This window comes from Trichosurus vulpecula, chromosome 2 (assembly GCF_011100635.1).
Source record: "Trichosurus vulpecula isolate mTriVul1 chromosome 2, mTriVul1.pri, whole genome shotgun sequence".
Classification (NCBI taxonomy): domain Eukaryota; kingdom Metazoa; phylum Chordata; class Mammalia; order Diprotodontia; family Phalangeridae; genus Trichosurus; species Trichosurus vulpecula.
In genome coordinates, this window is record NC_050574.1 from 290,469,516 (window position 1) to 290,488,059 (window position 18,544).

At 42.8% G+C, this 18,544-nt stretch overlaps 1 pseudogene; it reads right to left on the minus strand.

Annotated features, from left to right (window-relative positions):
- Positions 1-1,379: 1,379 nt before the first annotated feature.
- LOC118837036 lies at positions 1,380-16,996 on the minus strand (annotated as a pseudogene).
- Positions 16,997-18,544: the final 1,548 nt, after the last annotated feature.

An 18,544-nucleotide genomic window follows, 5' to 3' on the forward strand; every position in this document is an offset into this window, starting at 1 on the left:
TTCTTTTTTTACCTTTTTATGTTTCCCTTGAGTCTTGTATTTGGAGGTCAAATGTTTTATTCAATTCTGGTCTTTTATTTCATTAAATATCCATTTTTTTCTCTGAGAGATTATTTTCAGTTTTGCTGCTGGTAGGTGATTCTTGGTCGTAATCCTAACTCCTTTGCCTTCCTGTATATCATATTCCAAGAACTCTGGTTCTTTAATGTGGAAGCCACCAAATCCTGTGTAATCCTGATTGCAGTTCCATGATATTTGAATTGTTTCTTTTTGGCTGTTTACAATACTTTCTCCTTTATCTGTGTGCTCTGGAATTTGACTATTATATCTTGAGAGTTTTCATTTTGGGATCTCTTCAGGCAGTGTTTGGTGGATTCTTTCAATTTCTATTTTGCCCTCTGGTTCTAATATATCAGAGCAGTTTTCTTTGATAATTTCTTGAAAGATGTTGTCCAGGCTTTTTCTTTCTTTCTTTCTTGTTTTGATCATGGCTTTGAGATATTCCAATAATTCTTATATTATCTCCTGGATCTATTTTCTAGGTCTATTGTTTTTCCAATGAGAAATTTCACTTTTTCTTCTATTTTTTTACTTTTTAAATTTTGTTTTATCATATCTTGATGGCTCATAGAATCATTTTCCATTTGTATAATTCTAATTTTTAAGGTACTGTTTTCTTCACTGAGCTTTAAATTTCATTTTCCATTTAGCCAATTCTATTTTTTAGGGAGTTATTTTTCTCAGTAAAGTTTTGTATCTCTTTCCCCATGCCATTGCCTGTTTTTTCACAATTCTTTTGCATTACTCTTATTTCCTTTCCCAATTTTTCTTCCACTTCTCTAATTTGCTTTCAAACTCCTTTTTAATCTCTTCAAGAGACCTGAGACCAAATTACATTTTTCTTTGAAGCTTCACATGTAGCCATTTTGACACTATTATTTTCTTCTAAGTTCATTCCTTGATCCTCCGTATCGCAATAGTAATTTTCTATAGTCAAAGTCTTTTTTTTTTTGGTTTTTTGTTTATTTTTTTCCTGCCCTTTTTGTGACTTGGTGTTTTTATGTGAGAGTTGGGCTCTTGTCTTGCACTGTCCCAGCCTTTTTGTGCTGGGGCTCTGGTTCTTACTGCTGGCTTTCACTGGGCTTCAGGACTTAGCTGCTAGCTTTCTCTGGAGGGTAGGCTTCCCTTCTGGCTTGGACTAGGGGGTGAGGTCTCCCCATTGGCCTCCACGGGTATGGGGTTTAGCTGATGGCCTGCTCCAGGTGTGGAGCCTTGCTGCTAGGTTGCTATGGTAACAGAATCTTTCTGGTGGCTGGCCCTGGAAGAGGGATCTTGTTGCTGGTCAGCCCCAGGGTTGCTATGGAAACAGGCCCTCTCTGCTAGCAGGCCCTGGAGGAGTAATTTTGTTGCTGAACTGCCCAAGTGGTGGGCCCCTGTGCTGGGTTGCTATGGAAACAGGGTCTCTCTGCTGGTAAGCCCCAGGGGTGGGTCTCACTGTTGGCCAGCCCCAGGGCAGGGCTACACCACTGGTCAGCAGTGGGATCAAGGTCTCGCAGGTGGCTTGTGCTGAGAGTGGGGTTGCTGGGGTGGGGCCTTGCTGGGTTGCACAGACTGCTCACTGGCCCAGGGGGCTGCTGGTTGGCAGGAGGGTGGAGCCGTACTGGTGGATTGCCCAAGGTTTGGAGCCTTGCTGCAAGCCACCTGCTGTGAGGCTGGCTGCTGCTGCTGCTACTTTTGGACCTCCCTCCCCTCCCACTCCAGTGAGACAGACCTTTCCTGCTGGGCTGGTAAGCTGCTTCCCTGCTCCTAGATCAATTCTGAGGTCATTTTCTAGTTTTTTGGAGGGGAATTTGGGAGAGCTTCAGAGGGTTCTTGCCATACTCTGCCATCTTGGCACTGGAAGTCCTGAAAGCTTTTCTGACTGCAAGGTGAATATAAACTTAGAATGTGCCCACCTTAAGACCCAAAATATTCATTAAAGCTAGATCCTTATAGTTTAATGATGGCATCACTCACACATGCCAGTGGCTAAGGAGGGGCGTAAGATTAGTCTAGTCCACATGGCATTCCTTTCAAACAAAGAACCATAAGATTTAGAGTTGGAATAGGTCATCTAGTCCAACTATCCTCATTATATAGATAAGGAAACTCAGTCTTAGAGATCATATAGGTAGAAACAGAGCTGAAACTCAAACCCAGGTCTTCTGATTGCAAAGGAGCTGATGATGATGATGATGATGATGATGATGATGATGATGATGATGATAGTATTTACATAATAACAATAGCTAACATTTATATAGGGCAGCTAGGTGATACAGTGAATAGAGTGCTGGCCCTGAAGTCAGGAGGACCTGAATTCAAATGTGGCCTCAGACACTTACTAGGTGTGTGACCCTGGGCAAGTCATTTAACCCTGTTTGCCTCAGTTTCCTCATCTGTAAAATGAGCTGGAGAAGGAAATGGCAAACCTCTCCAGTATCTTTGCCAAGAAAACCCCAAATGGGGTCAAGAGGAGTCAGAAATGATTAAAAATTACTCAACAATGACATTTATATAATATGAATTATGTGCCAGGAACTATGCTAAGTGCTTTACAAATATTATTCCATTTGATCTTCGCAAATACCCTAGGAAGGCTCTTTCCACTCTGTTCTCACTGCTTTCCTTTGCATAATTATAATGCTACTAGCACTTAATTCCATGCTACCTTTTAGCTGTGTCATATCAACTAATCAAATTTTATTGAGTACTTACTATGTGCTAGGCATGTAGTATAGGATACTTCAGAAATAAAAGAAGGGTAAGGTGGATCACTGCTATCCTGGAGTATTGAGGGCTACAGAAAAGTCCAGAGGGCTCCTAAGGCCCGTGCCCATCTCACCCAGTGTGGTGGCACACACCATTCGTCTTTAGCATCCTTATTCAGAGTCATAGCTAGCGAAAATCATACTGGGGGCAAATTCCATTAAACAAGTGGCTTGTCTGAGGGAAAGGACAGTCCAGTGTAGAGGAAGGATGGGTAAGGTGGCGTGGAAGACAGTTCCACCTGAGGTACAGCTATGCCAGGAGGGGATGGTGTGTCCTGATGGTGGAAGTTGCGCTTATGCCTCTAGAGCAGGAGTTTTTTTCTTTTCATCTGTGTAATTGTTCTTCAAAAATATTTTTTATAACTGTAATTCAACACAAGTGGTTTCCTTTGTAATTCTATGTATTTACGTTATGTATTTAAAAAATATTATTCTGAGAAGGGGTCCATAGGCTTGACCAGATGGCTAAAAGAGTCCATGGCACAAAAAAGGTTGAGTCCCTGATTGAGAGGACCTCAGGGGAAAAGCTGGCAGTCATCAAGGGGAAGAAGCATGAAATTGTGCCCCCCTGGAGAGGAAAGCACCACCTGGCCCTTGTAGTTCCTTCCTTTCTGCTCTCCCTAAGCTAAAAACAAACATCTTTCCAGTCATGTCCAACTCTTTGTGACCCTATTTGGGGTTTCCTTGGCAAAGATACTGTAGTGGTTTGCCATTTCCTTCTCCAGCTCATTTTACAGATGAGGAAACTGAAGCAAACGGGGTTTGACTTGCCCAGGGTCACATAGCTAGTGTCTGAGATCAGATTGAACTCAGGTCCTCCTGATTCCAGGGCTGGCACTTTATCCACTGCGCCATCTTCCTGCATAGTCAACTCTTTAGTCCTGTTCCTGAAGTTCCCTCCCACCCCCGCCCAATTTCTTTCTCAAATTTCAACATGTTCCTCATCTTTCTTCTTATAAACCTTGAAACCTGGTACAGGGGAGATCACTGGCTCTGGAGTCAGTGGACTTGGGTTTAAAGCCCATCTTTGATATATAACTATGTATATGACCTAGGGTAGGGGTAGGGAACCTTCTTAAGTTTCATTTTGCTCATCTAATATATGAAATGAGGAGGCTGGACAAAGCAGCTTCTGAGTTCCCTTCTAGCTCTAGCTTTATGATCCTATGATGTTTTTGAGATCTCCCTTGCCAAAACCAGCCCTCCATCTGTACCCCTCATTCTATCCCTTGGCATCTCCTCTGATAACTTGCTACATCAATCACCCTCTTACTTTCTTTCATCTTTAGTCTCTCCCTCTTTATTGGCTACTTCCATTCTGCCTATGAAATATGCTCAGGTTTCACCTAGTCTGCAAACACCTTCCTCCCCTGCTAATCCTTCAGGTTATTACCCTATCTTTCTCCTCCACTGACACATTTCTCAGTATGAAAATTGATGCTATCATCACCCCCACTCATTTCTCAAACCCTACAGTCTGTGGCTTTGGACTCCCTTAGTCTACTGAAATTGTTCTCTTCAAGAGAACATGTCCCTTGACCTTTCTACAGATCCCTACCAACCAGACCTTTTTGAGACACTCTCCTCCCCTGGCTTCCATGGCAATGTTCTCCTCTGGTCCTCCTTCCAACCTGAGCACTCCTTTACTGGCTTCATCACCTTCCTCCGATGTCCTAAGTGTGTGTTCTCTGGTGTTCTGTTTTTGGCCCTTTTCTCTATTTTCAATTCCCTGGTGGTGTAATTCTGCAACCCTCCTTCCATGACTTCAGGGCTTACTTCTGTTTAGGACTTACTTCTAAGTCCTAAATCTCCCAGGATTATAATTCATATTGTGAACTCTTTATTTTACACACTTTAATTTTAGTGTAATGGCTAAATTCTCACTCTCACTTGTAAGCTAATTCCCCAGAGTAAGACTACATTTCTCTCTCAGGATTCTGAGTACTTTTGAGTAGTTGGGGGTTGGTTTAAGCCTCCATTCTGGTGGGTTTTCCCCAGTATTGATCACCATGTATCTCTTCAACATCAGCTAACCAGTGCCCACTAATATTTCCTCAATATCATCCATAATATTGATCAGTTCTCACATTTAACCAAGTGACATCAATTAGCTTTTATGAAGAGATATTTACTGAGAAGATATTGCAAGAACATACACACATACAGACAGATTCGCCTGTGCTGGGAGGACACATTGTCTCTTCTACCACCTGAGCTTTTGGGGAGGCTGAGCTTAAGCTTATAAAGTGGTTACCACAAAACATTCATTCCACCAAGTTTACTTCTGAATGCAGCATAGCTGATGGATGAATCGCTCCCTTGCTTGAAGAAACCAGCATTTCTTCATCCACATCTAGTTCTTTGCTGGACTTTCTGCCACAGATTATTTTTTCCTGGGCATAGCTGCTAGCAAACTCTGGTATGAATTCTAATTCCCGAACCTTGCATTTCGCTCTTCAACAGGTTGATTTTTGCCTTATGAGACTTGGCTGCTGGCCATCTCTAGTATGGACTTCCCTCTTTTAAAGCTCACAAGATCATAGCAGTTACCAATATTCCTTCATCTCAGAGCAGGGAGAATAGATACAATAGACAATGAAGCAATGGTGTTCCAAGTGTTCTCTGGAGCCAAGAAGGGCTGAGACGCAGGCCAGAAACCTCTCTTCCCACCCAGATAAACATGTCATGTCTTCCTTGAATCGTCACTAGGAAAAAACGACTCAAATTGTTTCCTTCCTCCCATCCCCTCACCCCCTGTCCCCAAATGAGTCTTGTATGTATGCTTAGTTCTGGCCCAATAGCCAATTGAAGAGGTCTTTTTTCCCCAAGCAATAAATGGACAGGATACCTGCACATGCTGTGAAGCAGAGAGCCAGTCCTTCCATTCTACCACATTATACAGTTCCCAAAGCAGGCTCACCAAACCCCTATGTGCATGCTTCCAAGATTGTGCTCTCATACGCCAGTCCGCCCTCCATAATATCAGAGTAAAATAAATAACTCACAAAGTGCAATACCCTACTCCCTAGATGAAAGGAGGAGTCAGAGGACCTTGTTCTACACTCTTGAGGGCAAGATATGAGACAATGACAAGTGGAGTTAGATCAGGAATGCCCATCACCATTGCTGTGAGAGACTATACAAGGAAAGCATGGTTAGGTAACGAAGGAGGGGAATGTGGGGCAGCCTAACCTACCTCCTCCGTGCTGGACACAAGCCTCATCTCCTTCCTTTGGGGAAATCTTATCAGGAACTGGGCTCCTCTGCTGTCACCTCCTTCTCATCATTGCCACGACCCAGATGAATCATTTGAGTGGGTCTAGAGATCCACAAGGGAGAAACCAGAGGAGAGTAGGCTGTCTCAAAGAGTAGCAACACCAGATCGTCAACAGTTTTGTCATTCCTGATATCACCAGCCTTCTAAGAGACTCTTTAGTGGGATAGTCAGGGTTGCTCTCCAGGTGCTTCTTAGCCTACATGTAACCCATTAGGGAGTCACCCCTCAATGCCCGTGTCTTCATGATATATAGTTATATATTCCAGTCACAAGGGGAAGATACTAACTGGTTGGACACTGTCACTTTCTCCACCTTTTTATCCTGGATCTCATTAGCTGCACAGGAATTAAAATTTTACCTTGGTCTCCTCTATTTTCCTCTTTTCTTCTTCATTTGGAGTTCTGGACCCTTTTTGGTGACAGAGACAAAATTCTACCCATCTAATTCCTTGAGATGCTACACAGTGTCCTCTTCATTTAGCCATTTTTACAGATGGGGAAACTGAGGCCCAGAGAGGGAGAATGCCTTGCCCAAGGTTGTACAGGGTAGTAAGTAGCAGTCAGGATTTGAACCTAGGTCCTATGACTCTAAATGCAGTGCTCTCTGCCTCTGAATAGGTGCCACGTTGTGTCAGGAGAGATAATCTACAGAACAGATCTTAGAAGGTACCTAGAGCTCTTCTTTGAGCTGGCTGGAGACAAAGAGAACTATAAAAAGTGCTATGTGTCCTTTTCAAAAGTCCTCAATGAAGATGCAACCAACTGGTGGTGCCTGTCTGATCTCCTATATTATCACACATGGCGAGATGGCTTATGGTCAGATTTATTTTCCAAGTGAAGGATGTCCAGAAGAACATTTACTGTATCTTTAGAGTGAAGGTGTTTAGAGATTAGATTAGAGAAGCTTGAAGGTCGCTGCCACCTCTAAATTGATGTTCCTTTGGTCCTTTGGTCGAGGGAAAGATTCTTAGAGTCCACCATATCATGGATAAAGTTGAGATACTCAGAAAGAAGCTCAACACAATTGCTCACAGTGGGCACACATGGTACATACAGCTTGACTTTCTGCTTGTTTTAAATTAATCTACAAGCATTATTAAATCCTTACTATGGGCCGGGCATTGCACTAAGGTCTGGGGATACAGACACAAGAAGAGAAAAACACAGTTTCTGTTGTCAAGGTGTTCACATTCTAATGAGAGAGACACCATATGAAAAAATTGTGCATACGAGATATGTACAGTGTAAATGGAAGGTAGTCTCAGAGAGGGCACTGACAGTGGTGGGAGTTGGAAGGGGTACACTGGGAAAAGCCTCCTGTACTTTCCCAACAGATGGGATTTGGGCTGAGTCCAAGAGGTCAGAGATTTCAGTGAGAAATGAGCAGCAGAGTCTTGGATTCCAGGTAGCCCTCCAGGGAGATGTACTTTGCTGTCAAGTGGTCTTCCTAGTCATTGGTGAATCTCTTATTTAGCTCTCTGGGATCCTCCTGCCTGACACTGTCATGGTTGCAGCTTCAGATAGGTCTAGTCCTGTACAGCTTTTCCTGATTGATAGATTTCACTTTGATCTTAGTTTTCTTCCTGTTTTCATTGCTTTTACCTTCCTCAACTGAGCCTATATCTTCTTTAATTGATTTTTCCTCCTCTATCTCTGTTTGCTCACCACTGATTTCTCTTTTGTTTTTTCTCTAGTTAGAGTGTGAAGGGACAGCCAATAAGTAAGTGTTTCTTCATAGCCTCTTTGATGCATTTCTTGGTCTTCTTTTAGACATAAGATGTTGCCGCCCTGACTCATGGGCTCACCACCTCCAAAATAAACTGTGAAGGAGCCACCAGCAGTGGACTCTCGGGCATATTATTTATCGTTATCATCAAACAAGCTACATGTAGAATAAATAGGAAATAATTAAGGGAGGAAAGGGACTAGGATCAAGACAGGTTTGGAAAGGTTTCCTGCAGAAGATGGCACTTTAGCTGGGACTTAAAGTGAGAGAGGCCAATAAATGGAGGTGAGGAGGAAGAGCATTCCAGGCATGGGGGAATAACGAGAGAAAATGGCCAGAGCCAAGAGATGAAGTATCTTGTTTGTGGAATAGTAAGGTCACTTTTATTGGATCATATGGCAGGGAGTAAGGTATAGGAAGACTGGAAAGGTCGTACTAGGTTATGGAGGGCTTTGAATGTCAAACAGGATTTTGTATTTTATTCTGGAGGCAATATGGAGCCACTGGAGTTTAGGGTGACAACATCTTGGAAAGATCTTAGGAAAATAATTTTGGTGACTGAATGGATGATGGATTGGAGTGGTGTAATGGCAAGCAAAGTGGGACCTTTTGCTGTTTTTTCTTTTGGAGTGCTTCTCAGCACTGAAGCAATCAAGTGCCTTTGATTGAGTCTTGCCTTTGTTTGAATCAGGAGTGTTTGATTGAGTCAAGAGTCCTTGATTGGAAACAGTATATATACTCTGAGGTTAGCATTTTGCTTTGGGGGCTCACTCATTGGAAGAGTGTTCATGTGATTTGGCCAGATGAGACTCTGGGTAGCTGTTAAGGAGCCCCCTGGCTTTGAAAACCTAGATGTTGGTGCTTCTCTCTCTGGTAACTATTGCATGTAATGCTATGGACAGACAGAAGCCCTGTCTGCTGATTTGTGTTTTTTGCCCCATTTATATAACTTCTGCTTGTAATTTCTGTTTTTTTCTCTGAAGTTCAGGGTGCTGATTTTTCCCCTGAACTATGATATATGTATGTTTAATTAAAGTAAGATTGTTAACCTCTTAAAGTTGCTTTTCTTAGAAAAGCAGATCAAAGAACCTGTGCTGGCAGCCCTTCTGTGTGCTGGTATTATTGGCCTTGTATCTCTACAGCAGCTGCAAGCAGCATTGTCATTACAAGTGGGGAGACCTTTGAGGTAGGCAGATCCACCCACAGGCTATTGGGGTAGTATGTGGGGAGAGGATGAGGTCCTACACTAGAGTTGTGACAGTGTCAGAGGAGAGAAGGTGGCATATATGGCAGGAATTGCAAAGGTGAAATCAACAAGCCTTGGCAATAGATTGAAGATGGTGGGAGGGGTGAGAGATTGTGAGGAGGTAGGATGATGCCTTGGTTGTGAGCCTGAATAACTGGGAAGATGGTGTTACCCTCTATAGTAATAGGGAAGTTAGGAGGCGAGAATGGTTCAGGGGAAAAGATAATGAGTTCTGTTTTGGACATGTTCAGTTTAAGATGTCTACTGGACCTCCAGTCTGAGATGCCTGGAAGGCAGTTGGAGATGAGAGATTCATGGAGGTCAGCAGAGAGACTGAGGCAGGAAAGATGGATTTGAGAATCATCTGCATATTGTTGTTGTTTGTCCTTCACGGCTGTTGGAACAAATTGTTTTCATATGCCCATTCCACTGGGGGAAGCCTTCACATGCTTGGGGTAACTAACTGATGGATTTGAGGCCTGTTAGTTACTCTCAACCTGGTTTAGTCCATCTGCTAAGACAGTTTACCAGAGTGTGGCCACTGTGCGTGCTCCAGCTTCTTAAGCCACAGGTGAGAGTTTAATGCCATGTAGACACCAACGATGGATAGACAACCCTGAAAAGGGCTTAGTAAGCCATCACACCAGAGGTGCCAGTCCTCCATGAATACCCATACACTCCAAGCATAGAGATGGTAATTAAATCCATGAAAGCTGATGAGATCACCAAGTGAAGTAGTAGGGAGGGAGAAGAGAAGAAGCCCCAGGACAGAACTCGGAGGGACACCCGTGGTTAGAGAGTGTCATCTGGGGGAGGATCCAGCAAAGGAGACAGAGAAGGAGCAATCAGATAGGTAGGAGGTAAACCAGGGGATAATGGTGTCCTAAAAACCTAGAGCAAAGAAAGGAATGGTATCAAGGATGAGAGCATCGAGGAGGAGAGAGTTATAAGCAGTGTCAAAGGCTACAGAGAGGTCAAGGAGAATGAGGATTGAGAAAAAGTCATTGGACTTGGTAACTAAGAGATCTTTAGTAAGTTTAGAGAGAGCAGCTTTGATGGAATGATAAAGTCAGAAGCTGGATTGTAAGGAGTTCAGAAGTGTGAGAGGAAAGGAAGTAAAGGCACCTATTGTACACTGCCTTTTCAAGGAGTCTGGCTACAGAGGATGAGAATGTCCAGATGTTGGAGACACCCTGTTTCCCAGAGCTGAGGCCCAGCAAGCAGGCTGTGCACAGCTTGCACATCCTCGGCCCTCTGGATGATCTCACCCTCTGGTAGAGTGTCTTGCTTTGACCAGCACTAGGTGTTCATTGAGGGATTTATGTTTCATATTAATCAACAACTTTTTAGCTGGAGCTCCCCCTATTTCACAGGGACTTGAGAGCCATCCATCACACCTTACAATCCCTGTTTCTTGTAATAGCTAAATGAACTGAACCGGGTATTGCACTCATGTTCCTGCCATGCTAACTGGTTCTGTTTGTGTCTGTTAGACAATCACCTTGGAGACTGTTCCCACAGGACCCAGGAATGCCTCAGTTGTCCACACATGAGCCTATCAGGAGAATGACTAAGAATGATTATGTTGTGGTCCAGCCCTCTCATGTATATCAAGCACTGACTTTGCCCCGGTATGTCAAGCCCTTCTACTCAGGAGGACTTCTGCTTGCAAGTGTTTCCTCACTTTGAAATTAAACTTCTGTTTGTGTCCTGACTCTCCTGTCTCTAGCCTGCTCTGTTCAGCTCTGGCCACCTACAGGTTAGAGGCTGGTTTCTGTCTGGTTGACAATAGCAAGATTGGGAGGATCGAGTGAGAGTTTTTTGAAGATGAGGGAGCCGTGGCATATTCGTAGGCAGAAGGGAAGGAGCCGGTAGACAGGGAGAGATTAAATATAAGTGATAGACTGAAGATGGCAGGGGAGAGCAAGCTGTTGGAGGAGACAGAACAGAATGAGATCACTTGAGCAGGAAAAAGGGTCAGCTTTGGTAAGGACTAAGTCTCATCATGTGAGACAGGGGTGAAGGAGGATATAGCGGCAGAAGGCATATCACTAACATGAAATGAGGAAGAGGGGAAGAGCGCAGGATGAATAGACTCATCTTTTTCTGTAAATTATTAGGCAAGGATCTCAGCTGAGAGAGTGGGGGAATAGAGAGCCTGGTAGTTTTGAGGAGGGATAGAAAGGTTTGGAAGAGCCACTATGGAGAGTGGGATAAGAAGTTAATGAGGGAGATATAGAAGGATTGCCTAGCAAGAGTGAGGGCCCAGTTGAGGCTGTAACATTACTTTGTAGTGGACCCAGTCAGAATGGTTGTGTGATTTTCTCCACCTTTGCTCAGCAACACATATATAGGAGCAAAGGAGGCAGGTGGTGGGAGTGGTCCAAGGCTGAGACTTGGCAGGGAGCAATTGTCACAATGATAAGGGTATTAGGGACTCAAGAGAAGAAGAGAGCCCAGAGTTGAGTTAGTTCACCAAGGGGTCAAGATGGGGAAAAACGATCTTACATGACCAAGTTTGCATTATGGCTTCAGTCTCGCCCCTCTGTCTACCAATTTTTCTAAGCAGTGAATGTCTCTCTCATGGAAATAAACTGCAGGAAGAACTCAGAAGATTGTAATGAGTGGGTAGAATAAATAGCACAGAAAATCTCCCTCATCAACTTATTATCCCATTCTTCACAACAGCTCTTCCAAACCTTTTCATCCCTTCTCAAAACTACTATGGCTTCCCTTCCCCCACCCTCTCAGCTGAGAACATTGCCTCATATTTTACAGAAAAAACTGAGGCCATTTAAGTTTTGCAAAGCACTTTACATACATTATCACACTTGATCCTCACAACAATCCTATGAGGTAGGTGCTATTATTTTGCATTTTACAGATGAGGAAACTGAGGCACCTAGGGGTTAAGTGACTTACTCAGGGTCACATAGCTGGTAAGATGTCTGGGGTAGAATTTGACTTTCAGATCTTCCAGACTCCAAGTCCAGGGCTCTATCCATTGAGTCACCTAGCAGTTAAAGACATTGTGGAGTGGCTGGTTTTTACAGATAAAGAAATTATAGAAGAGCATCAGGCATTATTATCATCTTAATTCCTTCAACATTTCAAGTGATTCGTGACTTTATCTGTGTGGCCACTCCCTTCCCTGAACACAGCTACAAGCCCTCCACACTCTGACAAGTGAATGGATTAATGAACCTCTGTGGGTAAAGGCATTGATCACTCAGTGGCTTTTTCAGATTCAGCTTGACTGGTGTTTGGATACGAGTCAGCCAGGCTCACTGTTAGGGCTGCATTCGAAGCCTTTTTATTTTGGAGGATTAACATGTTAGAGCCTGAGCTCTGATGACTAAGCCTTCACAAAACCCAGGGTCACCTCCAAGTCCCAGTTAGATACTGGAGTAAGTATTTGGAGGAGGATTACGAACATCATTTATTGAAAGTCTGCTGTGTCCTAGGTCCTTTAGACAAAAATAGGAATAACATATAATCCCTGCCCTCAAAGAGTTTATAATTTAGGTGGGGACATGGACTATTCTTGTATAGTATTGATAGCATACTCACATAGCCTTAGGGGTAATGTCCACAGAAGGGAAAAGAGGCTTTCTTCTCTTACTGTGTCTGGGAGTATGGGGGTGATTGTATGAAATTTTAGCCTCAGGTTTTTCATAGCAATAATTAGCAGAGTCGTTACCTTCTTCCCACTCTTGACTCCCTGGATCATTTCCGAGTACTAGCATTATGGGGCACCCCAAAGGGCATGGCCCGAGACAATTACCATAATTATTTTTTGTGTGTCTATATCTTGTTTCCACAATTAGCTGTAAGCTTTTGAGGGCAAGGACCGTATCGTATTTTTGCATCCTTCATAAAGTGCATAGCACATATAAGAAACTAGGAGCAGACAGACTTCATAATAACCCGGAAAGACTTACATGATCTGATGCTGAGTGAGGGGAGCAGAACCAGGAGAACATTATACATGATTACAGACACACGGTATCTGCGATGACTAACTTTGATAGACTTGGCTCTTTTCAGCAATGCAAGGTTCTAAGATAGCTCCAAAAGAGTCATGATGGAAAAAGCCATACACATCCACAGAAAGAATTAACGGAGTCTGAATGCAGAATGAGGCAAACTATTTGCTCTCTTTTTGTTTTCTTTTATGGTTTTGTTTCTTCTTTTTTGTGGTTCATTCCATTGGTTATAATTCTTCTTTACAACTTGACTATTGTGAAAATAAGTTTAATGTGAAGGCATACGTAGAACCTATATCAGATTACATGCTGTTTTGGGAGGAAAGGGAGGGAGAGAAAATTTGGAACTCAAAAACTTGTGGAACTGAGTGTTGTAAGCTAAAAATAAAAAACAAAGTAAAAAAAATAAAGTTCATAGCACAGTGCTTTTTTTTAATGTATGTATAGCAGGTACCCCAATACATATGTGTTGAATGAATAAGGCTGAAGGGATCCAGCATTTGAGTTGTCATTTGTTTACATGGTGAGAGGGAAGTAGAGCTAAAGCAAATCTAGGAAAAAAGATGGGAATTAACCATCCATTTTGGGTTGGATTTCATTGTTGCTGTAATCCAGGCCTGCACACGACAACGTAGGTTGTCACTGTGCACTCTTCTGTTTGTCATGTGTGGCGACCAACCATTGTCAGTCTGTCTCTAGTCTAACCTATCTGTAGCGGAAGAAGTTTCCAAGTTGTGCAAATCTGCTGTTGCCTCTTTATTCTAGTGCCTATATTCTCCAAGATTGACTGCCTTTTGTTTATGCTTTTCACTTATTCATTCATTCTTTTGTATTTATTAAGCACATACTATGGTTTGTAAACACCTACTGGCTATGAAGAGTCATCATACCTGGCATTCACTTAATAAATAATAAATAAAGGGTGCTTAATTGATTGATAAAGGTGGTTCTTGCTCCAAGGAGTTTTCTGTCTGATAGTTATCAGTAGTTGCTCTGCATGGTGCTGATACATTCTTCTAATTGATTCTCAGATCTTCAAACTGATGGCCCAGAATGGGGTGTTCTTTAGCCACTGTCCTTTACCTTACTGTAGGCTTCTAGCTAGTTTGGAAAGCTCTGAAGGAAAGTGTAAGAGAGAAGAGGTGTTAGACCGACTACCATCTGAAAGTCTACAGAGCTGTTGTGCTGACTTCATTGTTCTATGCCTGTGAAACCTGAACAATCTACCAGCTGCCAGAAAATGGAATCACTTCTATTTGAATTGTCTTAGGAGGATTCTGAAGATTACCTGGTAAGACAGGGGGCTGGACACCGAGGTCGTCTCTTAAGCTGAACTGAACTCTCTTGAGCATTCAAACTCTACTGCAGAGAGTGCAACTCCAACGGGCACATCATGTAGCCCAAATGCCAAATGCACATTCTACCCAAATGACCATTTTATGCAACACTTTAACATGGTAAGTGCTCACACAGAGGCAGAAGTGGTACAAGGATACTTTCAAGGTCTCTCTGAAGAACTTTAGTATTGATTGTGAGACATGGGAGAGGCTGGCACAGGACTGCCCAGCATGGCATGCCCCATTAAAGAAGGCACTGTGCTCCATGAGCAAAGTAGAATTGCTATAGCACAAAGGAAACGTGAGATGTGCAACTCTAGAGACATCTCCAATGCAAATGTCCAAATGGACTTTTTGTGCCCAGCCTGTCACAGAGCCTTCCAGGCTCATATTGGACTGATCAGCCACAGTTAAACACACTGTAACCTTGATCTCGACATTGTGATGTCACTGCTTCTAAGTGGAGTGGTCTTCAACTTCGTTGTTCCGGATGGGGAATTCTTCCTTTGTGTAATCTTCACTTTTCTATGTGCTCCCATGCAACCTTGTGATTTTTGTGGGTAACTTTCAAACAGATCAACAAATGTTAGCTTATTATTAACACATTCATGTGGTTCTTACTTCAATATACTTAAATCAGGCAATGTTTCTCTTACAGTTTTGAGAAGAACTCCTAGATTATGGCCTTTACATTATTCCTTTCCCTTCTATGTCTAGTACTGTGGATATTCAAAAATAAAATTTTGTAGTACATATTTGGTAGTACATTTTATAGTACAATTTGGTAGTACATATTATTAAGAAGGTATAAGCAATATCCTTAAAATTGACTACATTATAACCCTGAGACTAAAGTAATACATTTGTTTGTTGAGTTGATAAACATACACATATAATTATAGTGCAAAATAATTAGTCTAAGATTGGTACAGCATGAGCAGTAAAGACAAAATATTACGAGTCCAGAGAGGGGAGAGATCATTTCCAGTTGAGGTGAAGGATTCACGGAGAAGGTGGTATGCAAGTTTTACCTTGGGGAGAGACAGAATTTCAATAGATGGATGTCTAAGGAAAGAACTGCATTTCCCATGAGGCTGTAGGCCAATGTAAACCTTGAAGTTCTCAGGACTTCAATTCCCATGAGATTGTGTGTCTACACAATTGAGTGTCTGTGTTAAGAGAGGAATGGAGAATTCTTAGAAAAATGGGGAACTGAGTCTGGTGGTGCATGAGAGTGGTCTTTGTAGGTGGGGAGGATGAGGCTGGTGGATGTCATCAGTGCAGGAGTTCCGAACAATAGGGCCAAGCTGATTGGGGATTTGCACTGAGGTGGGCACCAATGTCATGAGCCCCTTGGGAGGAAAGGGACACCAGGCTGCCTAAGGAAGGGTGAGACATCTCAGGTTGGAAAAAGGGAGCTTGTTAAAGCTTCTGTGCTTATCAGTATTGGGATCTTGGACAATGAGTGGCTGCTCTACTTCCAGCCTAGGCAAGTTAGAGAGACCTAGTCTCAAAACAAAATGAAACAAAACAAAACACTGGAGCTATGAGGATAACTTGGTCAAGGTGGCTGGGTACAGGAAAGAAGGCTCAGCATAGCTGCTAGTTGCTGAGAGTAAACTGAGGGGATGGGGAAAAGATCAAGAGGGTGAGTGTGTGTGTGTGTGTGTGTGTGTGTGTGTGTGTGTGTGTGTGAGAGAGAGAGAGAGAGAGAGAGAGAGCGCAAGTGCCTTTCATTCTGCTACTCTGTTGCAATTGAGACTTTGGAAAGTGGCAGATGCTGCAAGTAGTTTTGCGTACTATAAAAATGGTTCTTCTCAACTGGGTCTGGCTCCCTCCCAGCACTGAAGAGCATGAGTCTCAGGGGATGAGTGTTTCCTTCACTTTTTTTTATTAAGGGATGCAACCTTAATCTATAGCATGTGTACGCTGCCAGTGTCTTCTTAATCAGTCACTGGTTGTTTTAGTCCCAATTAGATGTTTTGCTTTTAAAAATGTATGCTCCTTGCCTGGCCTGCTACTATGGTACAAATTAGTTTAGATGAATTTAGAGTCCTAACTGAGAAGTATGGGAATAGGAACCCAATAGGATATACCTGTATTATCCAAATATCCCAAATTGAACTCAGTTATCCATGTGAATCAGAACTGAATTGTAGACAGAGCTAGAAAGAGCACTGTAGGTGGAAGTGAGCAAAGGTCTAGAGGCAGGAAGGCACAAAGTGTGTTCACAGAATGGCTGGCAAAGTCTTTGAAGTCAGAGACTGAGCATCTTATACTTCTCTCCCAGGCTGCAGGACAATACTTCCAGCTGTCTCCTGGCCCCTTCTTTATCTTCACTGGCAACTCAATCTTAACATTCCCCAAACTAAACTCATTTCCCCCATGAAACCTGTTTCCTCTTGATTTTTGTATTTGTCAATGGCACCACTAATACTCTCCCAATTTTCTTGGGAAATTTCAGTTATCTTTGACTTCCCATCAGTCTCTCCCCATTCAGTTACTAAGTTTTGTTCTTTCAACCTCCACACTCACTTGCTTTCCCTTCTCTCCATTCCAAGTGCTACCACCATCATTACCTTTCATCTGCAGTGTTCAAAGGGCTGAGCTCCATTATAACTTTAATCCATTTTATGCACAATAACCTGATTTATTTTCCTAAAACATAGTTTTGATTATCCCACCTTCTTGCTAAAATTCTTTCAAAGGTTCACCATTACTTCCTGAACACAGTTCCATCTTTAGCCATCATTCAAGGCCTCTGTGCCTTGGCCTCAACCCATCTTCTGATCACTTTTCCTCATGCATCCTATCCTAGGCAGATCATACTCCCTGCTATTCCTTTTCCTGTATCTGCTTTGGAGTTCCCCATCTTCATGCTTTTGGCTCACATTGGTTTTTTTTTGCTTCTCTGAACAGCTTTACCACTTTAATCCCTATCCCTCTTTCAAGGCCCAGGTTAAATATTGTCTGCTTCACAGAACCTTACCTGCCTCTCCCAGCAAGAAATGATCTCACCTGCCTTTTGAACTAATGTAACATTTTGCACCTATCACTACATTTCCACATCCCACCACGTTGTAGCTTGTATGTGTGTTCTCCCCCGTCCTCGAGGGCAGGCTTCATTTCTTATTCTTTTATTCTCCAGAATGTAGAACATAGAGAAGTTAACAAACGTGTTTCAGTTTTGAGCTGAACGCTCTATCCCTCGCCATCTAGCAATTTACTCCTTCTTATTGATTAACCTCCATATTGAGACTGCCGATTTCCATAGAACCTCTAGAAATACTTGTGCTACAAGACAATGGCCGACCTGGTAGAACACGTCATTGAAGAACTACATTATCATATTGAAAAAAAAAAGGATTCTTTGCCTTTTTTTTTTCATATGCATGAGAGGGATACTGGTATATTGGGGAATGGATGTGGAAAGGGAAAAGGAATAAGTATATACAAGCACTTTACAAATATCATCTCATTGATGCTCACAACTCTGCGAGATTGGTGATATAGCTATTTTACAGATGAAGAAACTGTTTAACAGGTTGAGTGATTTGCACAGAGGCACATAGCTTGTAGTGTCTGATGCCCAATTTATTCATTTATTTTTTTGAGGGGGGAAGGCAGGGCAATTGGGGTAAAGTGACTTGCCCAAGGTCACAGAGCTAAGTGTGTCGAGTGTCTGAGGCTGGATTTGAACTCAGGTCCTCCTGACTCCAGGGCCAGTGCTCTATTTGCTGCACCATCTAGCTGCCCCATCTGAGGCCCAATTTAAACCAGGACCAGTGCTGTATCTACTGTGCCACAGTTGTAAAAAGTTCAGGATGTGAGCACTTATGGAGGAGTTGGCATTAGTGAGGTTATGTGCTAAGACCTCTGTAGGTTTGACTCCAAGTAATTTGCGGCATCAATGACGTGCCTGACATTTGCTTCTCTCCCATGCTCTTTCCCCCTGGATTGTAGTTATTTCAGACTAAGCCCTGCAAATAGATGTATTCTCATGCCACTGCCCCCTTCCAATGCTAGCTCCCCTTCATGGTCTTCTCTGCCTGTTAGCTAGAATGGATGCTCTTTGAGCACAGGAGCTGTCTTATTATCGCAGCTCTTGTGCTTAGCACAACACCTGACACAGTCAAAACTCAGTAACTGCACATTCATTCAG